This window comes from Electrona antarctica (genome assembly GCF_951216825.1).
Source record: "Electrona antarctica genome assembly, chromosome: 19".
Taxonomy (NCBI): domain Eukaryota; kingdom Metazoa; phylum Chordata; class Actinopteri; order Myctophiformes; family Myctophidae; genus Electrona; species Electrona antarctica.
The window spans coordinates 2,905,562-2,928,619 of NC_136800.1; the positions used below are offsets into that span (position 1 = coordinate 2,905,562).

At 42.2% G+C, this 23,058-nt stretch overlaps 1 protein-coding gene across 5 annotated transcripts in view; it reads left to right on the forward strand.

Annotated features, from left to right (window-relative positions):
- The window catches only part of sntg1 (syntrophin, gamma 1), a 96,011-nt gene that overhangs the window by 11,506 nt on the left and 61,447 nt on the right, over positions 1-23,058 (forward strand). For 2 of the 5 annotated variants that reach the window (XM_079530149.1, XM_079530153.1), the window contains exon 1: positions 2,294-2,432. The exons of 1 other annotated variant lie outside the window; for it this stretch is intronic. The gene's annotated coding sequence lies outside the window, so the exon portion shown is untranslated. Of the gene's footprint in view, positions 1-2,293; positions 2,433-23,058 lie in introns of those variants that run through there. 2 more of the 5 variants (XM_079530150.1, XM_079530152.1) reach the window with 2 other exon arrangements.

Below are 23,058 nucleotides of genomic sequence, written 5' to 3' on the forward strand. Positions count from 1 at the left end.
TACATAATCCGCACATGATAACCTCTGAGACCTGAGGGCGCTTGTGTAATTATTACAGGTGGTATATCACTGCATCAATCGTATTGTTTGACATAACATGGATGGATCAGTCAACCTATAATGGCGTCCATGTGTACATACTGTATGCTCAGGTCAAAGAAGGGTGGAGTCAAAGTGGGTGATGAAATATTGGTGGTCTACCATTCAGTGCATGGCTAAAGGACGGACAAATGTGTCCATGGCAAAGACTCTTGGTAATGTCTGTGGCAAATTTTAGATTTTCTGTTTTACATTACAATGAGTTTTTATTTTGATCACCCTTTGTCAGCCTTGATTGGTCCCTGACTGACTAACCAGCAGGCTCTTCTGCCTTGTTCCGCCCTGGTTCCGCCTTGTTTATGTTGAATTTCTAAAACATAATTTTTGGAAAAAACTAAAAACAAACATGATAATGCCCTGAAGTCACCATGCTGCACCTGTGATGTTCCTTTTTACTGACACCAAGTTTAAAATAAGAATTGAACGCACAGATTATCAATACAAAGCAACTGAAATTCAATGGTTATTTCAATGGTAGTGGACGGAGAGAGAGAGGATTTTTGTCCAACCACGAAACGGCAACCAATGGGTTCGAAGAGGGGCACAACCAATGGCGGGACTTGACAAAGGGTGAATTACTGCATGTCAATCTCCAGGTTTTCCTCAGAATATGTATGGAAATTATTTATTATGACACTATGGTGTTCAACATACGTTAGTGGTTCTCAAATGTTTTATTTGCAAAGACCCCTATGTAACCCTGAGAGTGTTCAAATGGAACCAAATGGACCTGCAATTATAAGGGTCCGTTTGGTTCCATTTGAACACTCTCAGAGTTACAGATTCAGGGCTATTTTTTTCTGTGTTTATATAATATGAGTTTATATAATATTAGTGTCCACTCATTTTGTTTGTCCGTGGCAAAAACTTATAAAATTATGTTGACAAATGTCCCACCACAAGCCAACATGGCGATGAGATGACCCCTGCATGATGACTCCTCAAAGCAATATTAGATCCAGTACAGTAGGTGTACATTAAACATGGTTGGAACACTGTTCAGCCCTTCATGTGTAAATTGGAGAAGTCTCAAACTGAAAAGGATTAAGTGCTAGTGAGAACTCACTGAATACACTATAAAAGCCCTCCATTCCGAGGCCTGTATACCATGTGGGCATTAGGGCGTATGATTATCCACACTTTTGCTATTATAGAGGCAATATTGCCTTTCATGTTGGAGGTAGACTCTTGAAATAGACACGGCCTGATATCCTGGCTGGCAATAACATGGTTTTTGACCATGCATGCATTGACATGACTTGCATGGTTTTCATTTCAAGATCCAGAAGAATGATCAAAGTGGTTGTGCACATACATACATATATATCACGCAGCATGCTGCAGGCTCTATGTGTCTCCTTTAAATGGGCAGGTGTTTCAAGCTGCGTTAGTCGAAAGCTGAAAACGAGTGGAATCTTCCCTGACATGGAAATGAGACGCACCTGCCCTGCCTGCCCTGCCTGCCTGCCTGCATGCACACCCACCTGCGCAACTGCTCACCGCTCACGCATAAGCGGCCGCTGGGATGAGGCTCTCACACAGTCACTGTCTGTACGCAGCTGTTCAATGTAGAATTGTAGATATAGGCCTACTGAGGATATGCAGCCATTCAGTACTCTCTCTCTCGCACGCACACCCACACACACACACACACACACACAGTCACACACGTACACGGTACACTCGACACTGACTCTCACCCTGACTATTAAAAAGTGTTGAAAAATGCTAATATATGCGTTTAATATGACACAACAACATGCAAACAAACACAACTTTGAGACATCTATTTCTGAAAAATCCTCTTGCAGTCCCGTTTATCTTTATCCAGTTTTCCACTAAAACCTATCCCCGGCTTGTTTGCTCAACCGCAAGCTGATAAACCAAACCTGGCTGGGCTATATAAAATAATTCCCGAATGGATTCATACCGCAGTGCACGCAAATAAATAATTGGCCTCAAACGCAACTGCTTTGTGAAATGTAGTATCTGGTGCCCCTCTCTCTCTCTCTATCTCTCGCATAGGGCATAGCGAGAGACAGACGTCCTTTGCTTTACCCCCAACGAACCAAAGTAGTACAGCATCTAATATTCATGTGTAGCCCACACAGAGTTGCGCCGGGTTGGTTGTTGGGTACCACGGAATATACGGGAGTGGATTGACGGACGCGTGCGTTGTTGAAACAAATCGCATGTGATTTTCAGCCAGTCATTTTGGCAGAACCAGCGCACGATGCAAGCGGGATGTGAAACTGTATACCCATGCACGGACGGAGCGGAATCCCTAAAATATCATCGCTGCTGATGCTGCACAGGAAATATGGGAAGATCATGTAAGTGCGGAGTGTGTTTGTACATTTTTTTCTTCTTCTTTCTTTCTGCACATTGCTGCTGGGTATAATATGGGCTGACCAGGATATGCCGTGTGGTGTGGGCGATGTTTGCCACAAGGGATACATTGTGATATGTTTTTTTGCAGAGATGTTTTAGCAACCGTTGCATAAATTAAATAAAGACACCCATCTCATGAGGAATTGGGGTCGGTCGGGGGGTCCAAAGGGATATAGTAACACATCGCCACCTGTTACCAGAACATCAGTTAGGCTAAAGGTTTTAGACCATTCATTGGTTGTGTGGTTTCGTTTTGCAGTGCAGTTTGGACGTAGGTGGCTATTCGTTTTTGACTAGATGGGTGCTATTTATTAGTACACTGATATGAGTCTTCACACAATTTCACCTATACTTTTGATAATGCAATCTGCTTATTTAGGATATTGCAGGCTACATGCGCATTAGGCTATAGGCTATACCAATAACCTATGAGCCATGAATGTAAAAAAAAAAAAAAAAAAAAAAGCAGTTGCAGTCTGAATGAATAGCACATACAAATACATCCACTATGGGGATGACTTAAAAGTCTAATGGATGATTAAATACTATTTCAAATTAAAACGTGTTTTATTTCCAAAGAAATGTCGGCTTCCTCCAGAGACAGCTCCTCTCACACTGTCTCAGTGTTGGAGAGAGGCAACCCGCAGTTCCCCAGCTGACCAGACCTCTCTTCATCCCTCTATATACTACTGGCACTGAGAAACGTTGGACAGTATACTGCCTGCAATCGACACTGTCCTTCATAAATAGATAGCCTTTACATCTTTATTCTTTAACGTCTCTGTCTGTCACAACAACTGTAGGCTACGCTCAGCCGACTCAATCTGTCATCATAAGCCACGAATAGCCATGACCAATATGAGGCGTTAATGTCCAGCTATGGCAACCTGAGGACTAGTTCATATAGCCTGTCAAGTGCATTTGATAAGCCTCGCAGAGAGGGCATCATAGAATGTCAGTTCTTTTTATTAGATTTAATTGAAAACTATAAAACTGGAGATCAGTTCTGACAGGATAGACGGGCTGTTACATTATCACTGTAATAGGTATAGGTGATATAAACAAATTGCATTCAATGTGTTGAGTTAATGAGTTAATCAGATATAGTTATATACGCCTTCTTATGCCCACAGTATCTCTTCCGTCCTTCGTTGTCATTATTGCATGGCTACACTGTATATTTCTTATGCATGGCTTCAGCATGCATGAGAGCATTGTGTTCATATATGATTGTATGAGAGTATATTGAACTGCGTATACGTACATAAGGTCCATCGAGCGGGTCACAGGTCAGGAGCAATCTGGTTGATGTACTGGACAGCTCTCCGTTGGCTTTGACACGCCAATGACAATTTTGAATTGTATGCCTCTGGTGTAGCCTATATACACCCGTTCACCTTACGTCTTAAATCAGCGAAGGGTTTGGCCCACTTGGCCGTGTGACAAAGGTCCCTTGTTTGTTAGGGGGCTATAGTACTGTGTTGCCATCACCGTGACTTGTCATATCAAGTCAGGGGCAAGCTGCAGGTATAATGAATTCCAGTTTCTGTGGCACATGCACGCGGTGCTACTGTACAATGTCATGCCTTGTCAGCTGATTCTCGTGAAATGGTACAAAAAGAATGTCGTATATTATATATGCACTGATTTGAACAGATTGTGACGCAATACAATGATCACAAAGCCTAATGTTTGACTGCAGAATTCCTATAATGACATTATACATAATTTCCACATAGGCCTATACTGTATGTCCCCATATATGCTATAACAGGTCACTTAATAATAACTCTAGCACTTGTCAAAACAAGGTTAATAACGTATAAAACAAAATTGCCATTATAATTATGGAAATGCCCTTCGATACAACTGGAAGAAGTGATTTAAAAGAATACAGTGCTTTGACAAGCTCCGCATGAGCTCCTCAGGCAGGTCATTCCAGACTCCAGAGTGGATAGAGAAGCCCTGACGGCAAAGGCACGGTCACCCCTTTGTCTTTAGCTCTGACTCAGGAACACAACCAGCAGCCTCCTGCCTGCAGGACCACAGGCGATGCACAGACAGACAGCAGGCTCATAGGAGTTGTGCCCACTTGGCAAACAGTTTAGTGAAGGTAAACTAGGATTAATGTTCTCTCCTCCTGGTTATATAGCAACAGTGTTCTATACAATTTGAAGCCTGAGGTTGTTGTTTTTGAGCAGTGCTGACCGCTCCAACATGTGACTTTATGTGCATGTGTGTCTATTAGTCAGCAGCAGCAAGGACTGTAGTTACTGCGTCTCATGGTCGCAGCCAACGTGTTTCCTGTAGGCGGAGACGGCATATCTGCGGTGTAAACAGCCAGGTCTTCTACTACATTGAATGGTAGAGTGACTGATGTTAGTCTGCTCAAACGTTACTCTTTTACCTGCTTTTTACTAACACAACCTTTACAAAGATGCCCAGAACATCGGGATGAACCTGTGTAGTTTATGGCTGCTCCAACAGTAGAGGCAACATTCAACTTTGTACCTCATACTTTAAATGCTTAGTATGAGGTATAAAGTACAGCAGCTATTGGCTATTGGGTAAGACTGTATATCTTTCAGGACCTTTCAGTATCTTGAGACCTCACTGCTTCGTCTCAACCATTACTCTGTGGCTCTGGTCTCAGCCACCGCGTGTATTTTTTGACATTCCATTTCTCTCCAAATTTGATGTTGCCTCTACTGTTGAAGCAGCCATAAACTACACAGGTTCATCCCGATGTTCTGGGCATCTTTGTAAAGTTAAAGCAGGTAAAAGAGTAACGTTTGAGCAGACTAACATCAGTCACTCTACCATTCAATGTAGCAGAAGACCTGCAAGTTTACACTGCAGATATGTCGTCTCCACCTACAGGAAATACGTTGGCCATGAGACCCGTTTCTGAATTTGTCTATAGACGAATCCACGGAAGGGTGCCCTGAGCACCAGCCATTACTGAGGTGTAATCAGCACTGATTAGCTACACCTGGCCAAGATCCCAGGGCACCCCTCTGTGGATTCATCTATACATCATCATCATCGTCATCGTCATCGTCCACACAAAGGTGATTTTTCTTTTAGATGTTAAAACACCTTTGCAATACCCAATGTATGAAGAAATAAACTCAAATTCAAAAGTGATCGGATTCTGGATATATTCCTTAACCACACCAAAGGGTCCCCATGCAACTCCGTGGGTCCAAACGGTTGCAAGGAGTTGCATGGTGACCCTTTGGTGTGGTTTGGGACATTGAATTCCATGCGTTGAAACACTTGGGGACAACTTGGGACGACGTGTGTCAACGTACAACAGGACATATCACACCGCTGGGACAACGCTAAAACCGTCTCGACCCTTTTGTGTGGTTAGGGCTTTAGGTATGAGAAAAACATGTAGGTAAATGGTGCATTTATATAGCGCCTTTATCCAAGGCTCTTTACATAGATTGTGCATCACATTCACCCATTCACACACACCTTTACATAGATTGTGCATCACATTCACCCATTCACACACAGCATTACATTCACCCATTCACACACACATTCATACACCGATGGCAGCGGAAACCATGCAAGTCACCAAACTGCACATCAGGAGCAATTAGGGGTTCAGTGTCTTGCTCAAGGACACTTCGACACCAACTCTGGGGGAGCCCGGGTTCGAACTGGCAACCTTGCGGTTACCATCCAGCCACTCTACCCCTGAACCACCGCCGCCCGTAGCCTATACTGTATGAACAAGTTTGATAACGTGGCTCCCAAAGTTTAGCCCGGGATCAAATAAGACACCAATGATTTTGCCAGCAGACCTGTCATGACATTGTTGGATCAAAGACCAGGAGATGACAGCATTTGAGGATGAAAGTGATTTCAGTTTTATCAGACTTAATTGGAGGAAATGATTTGACTTGCAAAGCAGTCCCTTGATATGCCAATCTATTGATGAGAATGTTCTGATCAATGTGTAAAGGCTACACTCGGAATGTCATGGAACACCACCGGCGTCAGCATTCATTACATTGTTTTTACTATAATCAATGCAGTCTCCGTACTGTGGTGCTGTCGAACAAACCAATCTAATATATTATGTTTGACAGCTGCCAGAAATTGTAAGGCTTCCAGATTTCTTTTTTTTTCTTTTTCTTTTTTTTTTAAATGAATGGGAATTTAGAAATTGTCTTGCAATTGTTGAGTGGGGAGAACCAAAAGAATTATAGTTTTTAAAAATGGAAAGCAAAAGAGCAACTACTTACAATACATTTGGAGGGTATGATATCAATAGGGCAAGTGGAAGTTGAAACACAATATCCATCTCTCTCTACGTCGTCCTCAGACGAGCCCTCCCTCGGTGTCTCCAGTCATCTAGGTTCTCCGTACATCTGGCCAGCTCATTTGTGCTTTCTGCACCAGCACCTTTCTTTAGTACGTCCACGTAGGTCGGTGTGGGACGTCCTCTCGAACGATGCCCGTGTGTTGGTTCCCACAGTACAAGCTTTTTGGCCCTGGAGTTCTTGGTGTCGGTGGCAGTGGCCAGCTAGTCTCATCCTCCTTACTGCTATCTTCTCTGATACACTTGGTAAATGCCCCGTACAGACGCTTGTTGGTGATGTGCTCGTCCTGGTTGATGTTCAGCACCACACGTAACATTCTGGTGTAGCAGGACCCGTCCAGGGATTTCTGTAGGGCTTGTGTTAGTGTCCAGCATTCACAGCCATAGAGGCCATTCACAATATCAACTAGAAAAAGTGCCCTTCTGGGCACAGGTCTCCACCAGGAGGATGTTTTGTGTGTGTGTGTGTGTGTGTGTGTGTGTGTGTGTGTGTGTGTGTGTGTGTGTGTGTGTGTGTGTGTGTGTGTGTGTGTGTGTGTGTGTGTGTGTGTGTGTGTGTGTGTGTGTGTGTGTGTGTGTGTGTGACGCGGCTTGGCCTGTTGTAGCGCCACCATGAGGCTGATTTGAAAACTGTCAAGTGGCATTTCTTCCTCAGCCTAGTGGGAATATGCATGCACAGTTTCACCGCAATCGGATGCTGCGTTGAGTAATTGTGGCAATTTGTACAAAACGGGTACAAAGCGGGCTACTCCTGAAAGGTTTAGAAGCCAATCGTAGTCAATGAAGGTGGATTATGAGAAATCAAACAAACGCGTCTTGATCACATGACTATGGAGAGCATGTGTACCGATTTGCGTGAAATGTGGATAAAATCTGAAGGTGTAATATTAGAAAATGTGTTTTACATATGTCGGCCTCCTGGTGGCGCTATAAAGAGCAGATGTGAAAAATTCCAGGCAAAGGTTTTTCCTTGGCCTCTAGGGAGTTGGCATACAAAGTTATCCACAGATCCGTGCAGTTAGAGGTAAAAACACTTTTCGGCGAGTTATAGCGCCACCATGAGGCTGAGTTGAAAATGTGGCATTTCTTCCTCGACCTAGTGGGAATGTGCATGCACAATTTCACGGAAATCACACGATGTGTCCATGATTTGCAGCATTTTGTTTGAAACTGAGCACTCCTGCAAACTTTGAAAGCCAATCTTAGCCAATCTGGATGGAGTCTGAGAAATCTGAAAGACCCGTTTCGTTGAATGGCTCTAGAGAGACTGTGTACCAATTTGCGTGATGTTTGGACAAAATCTGTAGGTGTACCGTCCAAAAACTTGTTTTGCACAAAGCGGCCTCCTGGTGGCGCTATAACAGGCCGTTCTGGAAATTCTGGGGCAGAGGTTCATCGTTGGCATCCAGGGAGTGTGTGTGCAAAATTTGACATCGACCAGGTTAACGGTGCCGGAGATTAGCTGTTCACAGACGGACGGACACACGGACACACGGACGGACGGACACACGGACACACGGACGGACGGACGGAGTGCAAAACATACTCTCTCCCCATGCCTTCGGCCTGGTGGAGACAATAAAAAGGGTTGGCATAAACTGGATGTATGGCAATGGCAAGTACATTACAGTAAATGATGATATCAGAGCAGAGCTCAGAGTAGTTCTCATCACCCAATCAATTACAATAAAAATGTTGGTATAAGCAGACGCTAGCCTGACACTAGGCAGACGCTCTTATCCAGAGCGACTTACGAGATCAGAGTAAATAGCATGAGCCCTAGTCAACAAACGGGGAAATTATCACGAATATTTTCACTTATCTATAGGAGATAACCGTGTGTTCTGCTTAATGCTAGGTTTAACGGATGCTACACAGTAGTATCTAAAGTGGAGGTACAGTCTACAGAGTAGATTAAAACCACTGACTAAGTTATCAACATCAGAATGTTGGGATAACAGCATTTTCGTCCAAAATGGGAGAGTTCACTATGTTTCTGGTCTATTATAACACATTGAAAAAAATAATCACATCACATAAAATGCATGAGTTATTAGACACACAGAGATCAACCTAGTTAAAGCTGCAATATATGTAACTTTCCCTTCTACCCTGGGAATTGAACACAGTTTCCTGAGCAAGTGCTGACATTTTTTCCATTGCTCTAATAGAGCATATTACTCAGGGGATGGCCATCAAGTCAAACTTTGTGTCAGATCCTGTGTCTAGGTGAGACATGACCTTGGCTTTGACACAATCTAAATGTCTCAATAGAAGAGCAGGGAGGTAGACCAGGCCCGGACGGCACCTAGGCTGCTGAGCCAGCCTGACGGCGTGCCGCGGGTTCGACTCCCGATCCCGGCGGCCTTTTCATGTCAAGGACCCCAAAAATGTAATTGGCCTCCGCCCCCCCCATCTGAAAATATGTTGTTCCAGGGACCTCCCCAGAATCAAAGATTTGAGTTAAAATGTTCACTCTGTAATTATATACATTCAAAGATTTGAGGCACATTTTCACGATTTTTCAAAAATAGCAGACCTACAAGTTCATAACGCAGTGCCGCGCTATGAGCTTGTAGATCTGCTATTTTTCAATAGCTAAAGTATAACATAATGCTTTAAAACACCAAAAGGGGTTCCCGCCCAGAAGTCTATCCCCCCATCTCTCTCCCCATTTCCTGTCAGTCTACTTTCAACCTATCAATAAAGGCAGAAAAAGACCAAATACACGTCAATTGTAGGCCTATAAGTTATATTGTGTTCACATACTCTCCATATAAACTGAACAAACTTACATTTCATTCATTAAAGCATGTTACAGTGCCACTTTAAGGGAGAAGATATTTAACACCAAATACTAATTCTAAAGATATGGCCATGGTTGTGTCAGGCCAAAAGAATATTTAAAAAGTCTCACAGTAATGGTTTAGCATTTAAAATGCTTATTTAAAACAGCTGCACTCCCACCGGCATCATGGCTCATAAAAAAATAATCAAGCTCAGGCAAAGCAAATCATTCAACATAAAAAAAAGTCTTATTTGAGATGTGGTTGTATTAGAAGATGGAGCAACATGCTTAATTTATATAAGGTTATTGATATCAACCTGAGCTTAAGACAATCAGTGTCAAATTGTTTGTGTACAATAGAACAATGGCTAGGTCTGTGGTTAATAACTACAGGAATATTAAAACATGAGTACTGTCGCTACTATACTCGCTATAGTGTGAGTTACATGTCTAAAATTATAGTCAGTGTCTTTACATTTACAAAATGCTGACTGCATAACTTGCTTTAATTGAAAAGTATCCTAAAGCATACCTAGAATCAGTGAATGTACATGTGGAGATCAATTATTTATGTTAACCCATTCATGACGGGAACCCCTTTTGGTGTTTCAAGCATTATGTTATGCTTTTAGCTGTTGGAAAATAGCAGATCTACAAGCTCATAGCGCGAGTGCCGCGCTACAAGCGAAAATGTGGCGCAAATCTTTGAATATATATATTCTTTCAGAGTGAACGCTTTTAACTCAAATCTTTGCTTCTTGGGTCCCTGGAACAACATATTTTCAGATGGGGGTCAGCAGCCAATTACATATAATTCTGGGGCTCCTTGACATGAAAAAGGTTGAGAACCACTGACATAGAAACATAGGTTTTACAGAAAACTGTCAGGATTTAGAAGGCATTTGTAGAATCGTTCCCAGGTCAAAATGGGTTAACACTTTCAAAGTGCTGTTTTCTGCCTACTAGTGTCACCCGCTGGCTAAAACCACCGCGGAGCCTGCATGAATATTCAGAGATTGCACTCGGAATCTCAACATTGTCACTCTATTGAAAGTGAGAATGGAGCATCGCCTCCAATTTATTTTTCTTTCATTGGGGTGAGGCAGTTCAGTGACTCATTATATGACCCTGCTAGGACATATTGGGCTCATTATGATGATGCTCTCTGAGCTCTTCCTGGAGAACGGAGACAGGAAAGCATTAAAAAATGTTGGATGATCAGAAAAAAGAAAGCCAAATAAATACAACGTCCCCATGACAATGCCACATGTACTATTGATGGTGAGTGTATATAGCTGCATGTGCTTTTCACTATATATGTTACGGTTCGATTGGAAAACGGGTCGGATTGAAAAAGGAGCATGCACTCGTCTTTGGCACGAGGCAGAGTGAGCGGGAGGCTTTGATGTCACTGCAGTACAAACCAAACGCCTGTATAAGGGGCCTACTGGGAGCTGTCCCGCCGAGACCCTGGTTAGCAGTGGTACGCAATTGTTTTATTAAGTAAAAGTACCAATACTGCAATTTAGAAATACTTCGTTGTAAGTAAAAGTACGGAATTAAAAATGTACTTGAGTAAAAGTACAAAAGCACCGGCATCAAAATGTACTTAAAGTACTAAAAGTAAAAGTACTCATATTGCAGAATATCCCATTTCAAAAGTTCAAAATGTGTACAAAATCTATTGAAAATAGCCGATCTACAAGCTCACAATGCGTCGCGTTGCGACGCATTGTGAGCTTGTAGATCGGCTATTTTCAAATGGCCGAAATGTAGTGGTTAATGTGTCTTTTCTAACCAGATCTCCAATCTCCAAAGTAACTAGTAACTTATGGGGTGCGCTGGGAGGGAGGGAGGGAGGTCCGTGGGGAGGGAGGGAGGTCCGTGGGGAGGGAGGGAGGGAGGGAGCGCCCGTTTCGTAGCACGGGCGTTGACATCAAAGAAAATGGGCACAAGGAGTGCTAATTTTCTTTGATATATGATGTCAATATGCTCCGATCAATCGGCCACCGATCGGTGATCGGCCGATATTCACTCCAAATGACTCAATTCGTGATCGGCAATTAACCCTATACAGTTATATGTGATCGGCAATTTACCCTACCTGGAGAAACCGATCTTTAATACCATTTAAGTGGTATAAAAGTCAATCAGATATCAGATATATAGTATCATTTTTCATCTTTGTGACAGGCCTAAACATTCTCCCCTTCCTCCCCACACACACAGGAACAGTTTGGACGTGGGTTTTGACATATAATCATTTTGGAAATATTAAAATTTTCGGTATCGGCCGATCAAGAGAAAAACAATCGGTGATCGGGATCGGTCCCAAAAAACCTGATCGGAGCATCCCTAACATATACATATATATATATACATTTTTTCTTTGAAAATCAGAACTAGAACCTTATTTGATAATGATGATCCATGCACACATTTATTCTGCCTTCCATAAGCCGTGGCAGGAGGCAGAATGTTTTCCGATTGTACACCGTCCATCCATCCGTCCGTCCGTCCGTCTGTGAACCTGATATCTCAGGAAAAGCCTTGAGGGAAATGCATGACATTTGCCGTAAATGTCCACTTGGACTCGACGATGAACTGATTTGAAGTTGGTAGTCAAAAGTCAAGGTCAATGTGTGAGCTCACAAAACAACGTTCATTCGATTCCATCATGAACAGCAGCTGGTTGGCGGAGGTATATATATACGACAGCGATGCTGTATTTCTAGTTATTTCTAGCCCATTCAGGGCGGGAACCCCTTTTGGTGATTTAAGCATTATGTTATTCTTTAGCTATTGAAAAATAGCAGATCTACAAGCTCATAGCGCGCCACCGAGTGGCGCGCTATGAGCTTGTAGATCTGCTATTTTTTAAAAATCGTAAAAATGCGGCACTAATCTTTGAATATAACTAGCCTAAATGGGCTAGTTTCTATTTACTCCCAACAGTCACTTTGGAGAGGATGTAGTATGTCACTGTGAGGATGACCATATAGGCACATTTCTCACAATTTAGCCCCATAGAACCAAGCAATGCAGACTAGAGTAGTGATTCTCAACCTTTTTTTCATTTCAAGGACCCCCAGTTTGATATGGATTTGGCCATGGATTGGATTCCCATTTGATAAGATCAATCTCTAGTGAGAGAGTGCACAGATGGAACCAAATTGACCCGTAAAAGGACCTTTTGGTACTTCCTATACCATTTGGAAGTACATTCTTGGGAGTCACAGACCCTTACAAGGGTCCATTTGGTTCCCATCAATCATTTATCCGCAGGATCCCCTGCTGGAACACACACTCAAGGACCCCTGGGGGTGTAGAGAAGCTACTATATATCACACCTGATGTGCTTGTGTGCACTCTGTGGACGTACAGCACCGTGTGATTCATTCATCTGTACAAACTGTTCCAGATGCACTCTTGAATTCATAGAGGAGAGATAACCCAAATGTTCATCACTATTTGATGAACAAACAATAGCAGAATTATAAATAACTAAAATACCCGTTGACGTTTCACTTAGAGTGCAGCAACGTACAATCAGTCATTGCCCACAGAGTCACTTCCATGTAAAACCACATTTGTTACTGGCATATGTACTAGTAGGGACTGATGACTAATCAAGCAAATTCAGTCTTAATACCCATTTCGGGCGAGAACCCCTTTTGGTGTTTTAAGCATTATGTTATACTTTAGCTATTGAAAAATAGCAGATCTACAAGCTCCTTGTAGGTCTGCTATTTTTGAAAAATCGCTAAAATGTGGCGCAAATCTTTGAATATATATTCTTTCAGAGCGAACCTTTTTAACTCAAATCTTTGCTTCTGGGGAAGGTCTCTGGAACAACATATTTTCAGATGGGAGTCGGCGGTCAATTACATATATTTTTGGGGGTCCTTTGACATGAAGATGTTTGAGAACGACTAACATGAGTTTTTCTGAAAACTGTCAGGATTTAGAAGACATTTTGTGGAATCGTTCTCAGGTCAAAATGGCTTAACTCTCATGGCGGGGGGGAAGTGTAGAAGAGCTGCATGAACATTCATTTTAGATGCACCTCATACAGCAGCCCATCTGATGTAGAGGTTCACGACGGTGATGCAGACCACAGCAAATGGAGCCCTCACATCCATCCTAGGTGATTGCTCACTGACTATAATCAAAGAATACTAGTGGTAGAAATATATGACTGTAAACAACAGATGGTTGTCTTCTTATTGGTTGGGTTACCATTATGAACAAGTAAGACGCGCGAACGCGGGAAGCGAACGCAGCTCGTAAATTGCAATAACAACAATTAGAATAAATTACGTACTTTTTCTCTTTTTTTTTAAATTATTTTTTAAGATGTCTTTTTTAAGTTAAGTTTTTTTTAAGTTATTTTTTTAGTGTGTGTTTGTGTGTGTGCGTGTGTTTTTCTTTAAGTTAAGTTTTTTCTAAGTTAAGTTTTTTGTGTGTGTGTGTGTGTGTGTGTGTGTGTTTTGTGTGTGATACAGCTGCGCCCTCTGGTGGCGGGCCGGTGGTGTTACAGCGTGACACACACACACACACACACACACACACACAGACAGACAGACAGACACACAGACAGTTTAGGCCATCTTCTATAGTCAGTGCTCACTGCATTCGCAATAACTAACAGCCATAAAAGAAAAAAAGAGTCACTCGAGTACAACATTAGCATTCAGCTCCTCCTCTGGATTCCTGTCTAAGGGCTAATATTATTCCCTGGATGCTTTACAGCAGAGTTTTCCCTGGTACTTGTACCACTAGTTGTACTTGAGCCCCGCCCCCCTCTGGTGGTATACACAGAGGAGTCACCCAAGAAAGGAGAAAAAAGTGGAATAAAATATTTATAGTACTACAGGTAGTTCTTCTGACCAAGCAATTGGATGAAATAGGGCTATGCAGTCGTGCTGAAATGGGCATGACAGGCTAGCACACCTAGCCGTTAACAGAAGATTTGAGAACGGATTAATCGCATTAGAAATATCATCAGCTGTGCTGATTAGTGATTATAGACTTGAGTTTTGTCAGAGGCCGCAGCAGCATTATTGGCTTAGGAATGGAACAAAAAGGGCAGGTATACGCATTACGCTCCTGAATTTTAACTAAATAAACAAATAATAAATGTTTTTTTTTAAAATGGTGGTACATGTCATGGAGACTAGAGCCAAATATTTTCTTAGGTGGTACTAGTTGGGAACCAAAGCTTTACAGCATCTACAGTAAGGCTGGACAATTTTAGGTCATGTTTGATTAATGGGGACAGTGTGCCTATTTTGTTAAGCACCCCTTTCCACAACAGCCAAGTACAGTACCGCCTATTACTGTTTGCTCCACCTTGATTTCAAACGGTCCTTGTCCCACTGTGAACTATTTTACTGCATGCGTTGCCTCTGTGCATTTCAATTCTTCCATTTCCTGAATTGCAAATAACTCCTGGCAATAATTAACCCAGTTCTTATTTTTGCGTGTGATATGATGGCACAGCAAATTAACTGTATGTGACCGTCAATGTCTTGTTTCGCTTGAGAAAACACTTACTGTTGGTCTGTTACCAGGGATGTGAACACACACACATAGACATCAAAGGGGGCTTGAGCCCCTGCCCTTTTACCCTGTCTGTAAAACAACTGCCCTCTCCAGCCCACGAATGCAGCATTTATTTACTACACGAGACAGTGGCAAAATGCCACTCCTTTCCATGCCATGCCGGAATTGCTTTTTTGTCTCCTGAACTTGAACACAGCATTTTGCGTTGAACAAATTGATTTAGAAATCCATGTCGTTACACCTGCATCCACTAGCTTAAAGAGTGCTGGGTTGCGCCCCGAAAATAGCTGATCTACAAGCTCACAACGCGTCGCAGCGCGACGCGTTGTGAGCTTGTAGATCTGCTATTTTCGCTATTTTTGTCCCAAAGTGCCCCCTTTCGGGGATTTCAGCCCCCGCCCCTCTAACACTCTCTGCACGTCCCTGGCGGGTACATTTTGAACTGTTGTGAAGCATGGCCCCGCGGATCAATGTCCATGCCCAGATGCTGTTGGCACGTTCCAGTATAAAGACAAACAGGTTCCTCTTAGGGCCGATTCATACTCCTATTTTACCACTGTTTTCGGCGCTGTAGTGCCGAAATGATTTCGGCTCGTCAGTCTTGGCTCTTCAGTAGCACTGAAGACGGTACCCGCCCCCTCGAACCTCAAATGACGTCACATTGTAGGCTCTACAGAGCCGAACCGACTTTTATTCGGCTCTAAAATAGGAGTATGAATCGCGCCTTGTACTGCTAGATCTGAAAAGACAGTAGTATACAGTCTACTAGGGATGTGCCCATATACTTTTTTTACGTTCCTGATACGATCCCGATAACACAATTTCGGTGTTAGCCGATACCGATTTACCGAATACCGATACCAGAGAATGATATTTAAAGGAGCATTCAGTGATTTGGGTGATTTGGAAAACCACCCAGTCCGCCCCGGTAACAAAATGTGCACATGCACGCTCTACAGTGGGGGGAAGTGCAACAGGCCAACAGCATGTGCACCAAGGCCCGCCCCCAGTCGATCATGATTGGAGGAAGGCCCCCTCATCCTGATTGGACGAAGGCTTTGCCACCCGCCACCAAAACTGAAACTAGGGTTTTTTGACCCCAGGGGCTCACTGGGGACAGGGAGGAACTCCTTATATGGTCAGAACACTCTATAGTAGGGAGGATTATCCAGAAAAAAAGAAAAAATAAGTGATATTTGAATTAAGTAAAATCACTGAATATACCTTTAAAATAAAATAAAGAGAGAAAAAAAAAGTCCATTAAATCAAACCTTTTCAGGATTCCAATTCAAAAACAGCACAAAATAATTCAGGATTTCAATAAAAAAATAACTGATCTACAAGTTTGAAACGCGTCGCAGTGCAACGCGTTTTGAGCTTGTAGATCGGCTTTTTTAGATGCAACGTGGCCCTCTGGAGTGAGTGTGGAAATATAGCGTCCCTCTCCATCGTCAGAGTTGCCCACCCCTGTTCTATACTGTATCTCGACCGCATTTTGTGTCCTCTGAGTGTTTACTGCAGCATCATTTTGATCTGGTCTGTCAATATGCTGAAGCTTTTAACATCATAATGTATTCTCTGCACACAACGATACCCTTTTCAAGCGCCAAGGTCCTCCCAAATTATGCCCCTTTAATTCCGATTGGACGCATTTCCAAAGTGACAGTATTGAATTTGTACATGCCATTGCACCTTGTGCTATGTGCCACTTAAAGGAAATCAGCAGAGTGAATTCATATTGTGATTTATAATAGTTTAATTAATGACCACGCCTGTTTCATAGAGCCTAATTGAGACGATGTAAGATGACATGCTTCGCGCTTATCCAATCCATTTGCCTATAGGCTCAAAGTTTACATGAATATATCATATGTTAATGAAACGCGGGCTAATTGGTCCCAATTAAGGAATGCACCGGTAAGGGAAAAAAAGCAATTGTGCTCGGGTAACCGTTGACCTCTAAACAATCCTTTACCCTCATGCGTGTCACCAACGCAACACACGGCTTTGTTCAGGCCCAGTCAGTCGTCTCTATATACCGTTCCTCGACATCCTTCCTATGATTATCAAAATGGAATGATCCTCCTGGACTTAGAGGTTGTGCGTCCCTCCACCACCTGATTGCCGAAGGCACTACTTTGCCAAAAGCCATACATCACAATCAGGAAGGTCAGGAGCTTTGGTCCATAAATGTGTCTGTCACTAATTCACTTCTGTGCTGTATCACCCATGAATGCATTTGGCGTAGAGAGAGAGAGAGCAGGCGGCACTGGCTGCTATACGGCAGGTCTCAAAGTATCGACTGAGACGTAATAGAATATTATATATACAATTTTGACAGTTGCTTTAACGGGGACGCACAAAGCACAGGATGTCACTCTCTTGGACTCCGGGTAGAATGATCAATGAATGCAACACTCATTTAAGTAAGTACACTGAGACTAAAATGGACCTCGTCGAGGTTGGAGAATGGAGATGTTCTTGGTAAAGGTATAGTGCACAAAGAGCTGCGTCATGAACCGAACCAACCCAACAAGAAGAAGACCCCACGTGCTCTGTTGTGACGATGCCGTCACACAAATTTGCCAGGTGAAAAGAACAAATTATGTGCAGACCTGTCAAAATACACTGTGCGAGGAGAAGAGTGCAATGACAGAACAATGTGTTGAGTGGTTTAATCTGGAGATGTAATTAATGTAGGGCGTAGAGCCGTAGACGAGCACGTGTGTTCCCTCCGATTAACGCGTGCATTCGCCAAACACTTCTCTTCACCTGACAGTATGACGAGTTTCACAGGGAGGAATTCTGTGTGGATTCCCAGTTTCGGGAGATTTTATGCTTCATGTATAATGTCACCAAGGGGAATCATATAAAAAGGAGAAAAGGATTGGATCTCAAATTTAACCTGGGGCACTCCACAAGGAGGAGAATAGGGGAAGAATGGTCACTATCAGATTTTACTTAGAGACTGCCTTTTTAAAAAAAATACTTTTATGAGTTAATAGCACAGGCAGACTCTTCACATACTAGAGCATGTCTGAAATAAGTGTCAGAGCTGAAATCGACATGTAAATATGAAATAAATGCTTAAACATGTAGCTAGGTGTAATGTTAGAGACCACAGAAGTGAACCTTTCAAGCCTGTTCTCTCAACTCGCTGTTTTCTGCAAGACATTACTCTATAAGCCATATCTCCAAAACTGGTGGGTCAAACTGAACAACCAATATGTCAATTTGAAGCTATGATTCCCTGCTTTCATATGAAAAAAAATGTCCCTCAGTCACGGATACAAAAAAAACCCTACAATATGTCATATATATAATGTAGACCACTGCATAGTTCTAGCTTTGCCATAAGAGCATTAATATGAGCAGTGGCGTCAGCATTCATTAAATGACTTGTTGTGACTCTAGTGCAGTCTCAACTACGGTGGTACTGTCTGTTCAACTCTCGAAACTCGGCTGCCAGAAATTGTAGCAACACCGTTTTCAGACTTCTTTATACTTTCAGCAGGATAGACTTGATTATGGAACCTTTTGGAATACAGCACTTATACTTAACCCATTTAGGCCTGACATCGAAAAAAAATAAAAAATAAGTCTTCTAAATCATGAAAATTTTCTGAAAAACCTCATGTTTCTAATTCTATATCAGTGGTTCTCAATATTTCATGTCAAGTACCTTAAAAATGATATGTTAATTGGCCCGCCGACCCACATCTGAAAATATGTTGTTCCAGGGAGGGACCGCCCAGAAGCAAAGATTTGAGTTAAAAACGTTTGCTCTGAAAGAATATATTCAAAGATTTGTGCCACATCTTCACGATTTTTCAAAAATAGCAGACCTACAAGCTCATAGCGCATAGCGCTATGAGCTTGTAGATCTGCTATTTTTAAATAGCATAACATAATGCTTACAACACCAAAAAGGGTGAATTCCCGCCCAAAATGGGTTAATGATTCCATTCAAATACTAAACTACCATCACTTTCCATTTCACGATATGCTGCTCGCTCGTATTATGTTACAGATCACAGTAAAACACAGATAACCCATCTCATTTTGCAAGTACATTTGCTGCTGCAACAGCAACGCACTGCAGACAGTCGCCCCGCACCCGCCAGGCAAAAATGGTCATTTATCATCCACTATGGGCCACAGCTGTGTCCTCAGGTCTAAAAGAGATGGAGATGTCACAATCTCACATATCAACCATGCCATGCAGGCAATCTAAAAGCCTGCTACTCACTTTCACTCCTTTACCATTGTGTCAAAGACACAAGAACGTTATTTGGAAAAACACTGCTGGGCGAATTGGTAGCAGACGCGGTGCTATGTCCAATGGAGTAGCTAAGAGTAGCTGACTCAACTTAAGTGACACAAAAGGTTCGGTCTAGATAGAATAATGCGCTGTATTCAGAGAACTGCTCGCCCTCGCCAGTATTTCAAGGCACACTGCTGGGATGAAGTAATCATCCCTGAGTCACCAAAAGTGTTTTTCTTTCATTCTTTTTTTTTTTTTTTCACTCCATTGATCGATGTAGACATACATTTTTAAATAAGCCCCAAAATACTGTCAAGATTATAGTGCATCATCCATCAAAGGAGAGCTGTGGTCTGCTGTGTCTGTTCCAGCTGTACTACATGGGCAACGCATGGCGGCCCGGGGGGCCACATGCGGCCCCCACCTTCACTTAACCTATTTTGGGCGGGAACCCCTTTTGGTGTTTTCAAGCATTATGTTATACTTTAGCTATTATATAAAAATAGCAGATCTACAAGCTCATAGCGCAACTCATTGAATAGAGATTCTTTCAGAGCGAACGTTTTTAACTCAAATCTTTGCTTCTGGCGGGGTCCCTCATGGAACAACATATTTTCAGATGGAGGGGGGGGGGTCGGCGGCCAAATATAATTCTAGGGGTCCTTGACATGAAATAGTTTGAGAGTGACTGACATAGAAGCATGTTTTTTTTTCTGAAGACATTTTTTAAATTTCGACGTCAGGCCTAAATGGGTTAATGTGGCCCGCAGGTTCATATCAGAATATTGATATATAATTTATTTCAGACCCGCTTTACTATTACTATTACTTCAGTCTAGCTTAATGACTACTATTAACATTTTATAGCCTTTTTTTTGAGTGGTGCAACCACTCCAAGGAACAGCAATGTCCGTGTTGTTAACCTATGTGTGTGACTATGAGTAGCAGTAGGGGAAAAAGTGGCGCTGTTGTGCCAGAAACAGAGAGAGATATAGTGCTGCACTGTTGCCTGCTAATAGGCCTATCTCACAGCCCGTTTTTCACGCCCACTTCCGGTAAATAGTGGTGACTTTAACATGAGCATTTACACGTTTTTTTCTCTGGAGAATCTAAGTACATTTTCTAATGTAAAAATGTGACAGACCAATATTATTATGAAGCAAACAATATGGTAAATCAGCTCGAACAGATAGAACAAACCTTACCTTGAGAAAACAAAAGTTGTAGACTTCTTAAATTACCTCTGTTAACATGAAGCGTCTATGGAGTGACGTCACGCTATCACCACTAACCCCAAAAGGGGGCGTATTAAGGGGGGCGGGGAAATTCTGTGAGATAGGCTTATGAGAGACAGAGAGAGAGAGAGAGGGGGGGGAGGGATAGGGGAGTTGCACCACTCAGTTCACACGGGATGTGATTTTTTTTAATGTCCAACGTATTTGTATTTAGTTCATAAAGTTATATTATATTATTATATTATAAACTATAATTAAAGGCATTTGAAATTAAATAAGTGGTAATTTTCAGGAATCCAATTCAAAAGTAGCACAAAAATATAGCAAAAATAGCAGATCTATACAAGTTGTAGATCGGCTATTTTTTGCTAATATACAATGTGGCCCCTCTGCAGAGTGTGGAAATATAGTGGCCCTCTCCATCGTCAAAGTTGCTATACATATACAGTATGTAATGTTAGTCTTTTCTAGTCAAATAGTCAGTGTTCCTTGTCTGCCAAAGACAACACATACAGAGCTATAGCGCCACTGCCCCACAAGGGGGCATTACACTCCAGTGAGCGCTACGGGATTCTGTCAGTCAACGAGGAAAGGACAGAAACGTGTCTTAACCCATTCTGGGCGGGAAGCCCTTTTGGTGTTTGAAGCATTATGTTATACTTTAGGTGTGGAAAAATAGCAGACCTACACGCTCATAGCGCGGCACCAAGTGCCACGCTACGAGCTTGTAGGTCTGCTATTTTTTTTAAATCATGAAAATGTGGTGCAAATCTTTGAATATATATTTTTTCAGCGAACGTTTTTAACTCATATATTTGCTTCTGGAAGGTCCCTAGAACAACATATTCTCAGATGGGGGTCGGCGGCCAATTACATAGGCTATATATTTGGGGGTCCTTGACATGAAAATGTTTGAGAACGACACATGAGATTGTTCAGAAAACTGTCAGGATTTAGAAGGCATTTGTAGAATCGTCCTCGGGTCTAAATGGGTTAATTATTGTTATGTGTTTTAACTGTCTTGTTGAAGGTGAGATATCATACAGTGGATGAACAACTTGGCTGTGTGTCTCCATGCTGTCGTACACGATGGTGTGGTCATTCCTATAGCAGCTGAGCTTAGCTGATCGTGGAGGTGGTGGAGGTGAACGGAACGCTAGTTCTAGTTTTAAGTTTTAAGACTAAATCAAAATATTTGAAGAAAAAAAATTAACACTGCACCAGAGGTATAGTTCCACAAACCACGTTCAACCCAGATCCGGCTCAAACAAGGGGTTAACCCATTCTGGACGGGAACCCCTTTTGGTGTTTTAACTAAGCATTATGTTATACTTTAGCTATTGAAAAATAGCAGATCTACAAGCTCATAGCGCGCCACCGAGTGGCGCGCTATGAACTTGTAGGTCTGCTATTTTTGAAAAATCGTAAAAATGCGGCACAAATCTTTGAATATATATTCTTTCAGAGCGAACGTTTTTTTAATTTCGACGTCAGGCCTAAATGGGTTAAATGAATTTTGCTCCTATGCCACTAAAATGTGGAATGCCCTACCAACAGCCGTTAAGGAATGTGAATCCCTAGCCTCCTTCAAAACCACTCTCAAAGAGCACTTACGGGCGGCTGCAATTCGAAACTGGCCCCTGTAAAACAGTAAAATCCCCCCCCCCCTCTAGTTCTATAGGCCTACTGTACACGTTGTCCCTTTTTTCTAACGGTGTATATTTGATGATTTATTTTTTTGCATAGAATTTGTATGTCTTTAAATGTGTTGATTCATTGAAAAATGGAGGACCCTATATGTATAAACGAGTGCTTTTTCTGCGGGTTTTATCCTCTTAGCAGATTTTGTATTGACCTGTACTTTCCTTGAACTATACCAATTCTGCGAACTGCTTAATAACAATTTCAATCAAATCAATCAATCAACCTTAGCAGCTAAAGCTAACGTAGCCTCAGAGAGACCGCAGGCGTTTAAAGCTAACATGGTGACTGCAGAGCATGCTGCAGACTGCAGAGGCCCCACACAGCTACTTATGTGACTCTGTTTTGTTTTGTGAAGAATTCATTCATTTCAACTCACTGTAATAGTATACTGTTTTAGAATCAACAGCACTATTTTGTGTCATGCACTTTTGTTACATTGCTTAACCCATTTTGGACTGATGGCGATTAAAAAAGAAGGCCTCTAAATCCTAATAGTTTTCTGAAAAACCCATGTTTCTATGTCAGTCGTGCTCAACCTTTTTCATGTCAAGGACCCACAGAATTATCTCTATTGGGCCACGGACCCCCATCTCAAAATATGTTGTTCCGGGGACCCCCCAGAAGCAAATATTTTAGTTAAAAACGTTCGATCTGAAATATATATTCAAAGATT